Genomic DNA, 1701 nt, shown 5'->3' with positions numbered 1-1701 from the left:
AGTTTTGTATAGGTATGTTCAATATAAGTTCATTATACAACGACACTACCAATCATTTATTACGTAAAGCAAGTTGGATAGAGTTTCGTAAAATACAAAAAGTTTATACAGCGTAGTGTGTGTTTGTGTGTCCGTATGCCTACTTATACACCTTCATATTTAAAACTTCCGGCAATCTGGACACATTTCGATTATCCAATAAAATAGTTCTGAATATTAGCCTTTTGTAGTTCGGTTTACGCTTCTCGAGGGCCGTCTAGTCTTCATGGTCAACCCTTCAGGTGTGAGCCAGCTCGTCCACTGGGGGCCACTTCCTAGAACACTCGGAAAGATGCACATGACCTTTTCAGTTAGTAATAAAGTTTCCTTGTTGTGTAACTGATGGTTCACATAGGGCATAATGAGTGCGTGCGTGCGTGTATAATTAACCTCTTCCCGACGATCACCCCAAGTGAGGTTATGTCCCTCTATTCATGGGAATTAAGTTACAATAATCAATGGATTAAGCCACTTTTGATCAAGGTGTTGAGGCCGTAAGCCCAAGATATTAAGGACCTGGGTAATCATGTCACATCGTAACCATCAACACAGTACCTCACATAAATCCAGTGGGGGGAAAAATCTATAATAAACAATTAAAAATGGTCGCCATTAATTAAAATTACTCCTCGCTGTAGGAATGCAGGGTCACCGTATCGCCAATATCCAATATCAAAGTTTTATAAATTATTATTATCCATGTTGATTATTAGTCCCACTCTTCAAAAGAATGCTTGGCTATCATGTTAAACTTTAATTCCTGGTATCACTCTCAGTTAGGAATGTTAATTAATTTTCATGATATTCGACCATTTATGAACGGTGATGGTGACGATAAGATGTAAAGTGTATATATATATATAATCTGTACATTACCTAATAGTCTCCAGTATATGTTAAATGGTAAAATGTTGTTTGTGTGTGGTGAAGGATGTCGTGGGACTTCAAGAAATGTGTGGCGAATTGTCTTAACTGATAGTATATTTTGATCGCTATTTTTCAATCTTTTGTTGTGGATGTGCAGGTGTGATGGGAGTGGCTATTATCGGCGCACTTTTAGCAGTTCTGTGATTCATTGAACTGTGCCCGAATTTTTAGTATGTGTAGCATTGTCTTGCATTTAGTATCTGTTCAAATTCAATATACGACAAACCCGATCCCATGACCATAAAAATTTGAAGTTTTCCAAAATTTATTGTTCCCAACTGGGTCTGTTTTCTATGCGTTTAGGCCAAACTTTGTGATCCCGAACTATATAATAAAAACAAAGAAAATGTTATTATCACCTCTACGGACAAGCATTTCTCTACTAATAAACTTGTGTGATGCAAACTGGAACTAGGCTTTTAATCATACATAAAAACACACATAAAAGCTGAACATTTAAACGTATTAAGAACACTCAGTCATCTACACTACATGAACTACACTATTTTCTACACAATCACACTTCACCCTCTCAGTGCTGGAGGTTTTCTCTAAGCCGAAGAAAATCGCCTGGAGCCATAATAAAATCGTAAATTGTCGACAGCACCGAGTGGGTTAAGTGGGGGTCGTTCCCAGCTAGGCCGGTAGGGAGCGTTGACGAAGAGGGACATGTGATCGTACTATATGGCTCCTGGCTCTCAACCCCACCCCCCCCCCCCAATTTATTTATTTATT

This window comes from Homarus americanus, unplaced genomic scaffold, assembly GCF_018991925.1.
Source record: "Homarus americanus isolate GMGI-L3 unplaced genomic scaffold, GMGI_Hamer_2.0 scaffold58297, whole genome shotgun sequence".
In the NCBI taxonomy this organism is placed as follows: domain Eukaryota; kingdom Metazoa; phylum Arthropoda; class Malacostraca; order Decapoda; family Nephropidae; genus Homarus; species Homarus americanus.
This window is presented reverse-complemented; position numbering follows the sequence as displayed.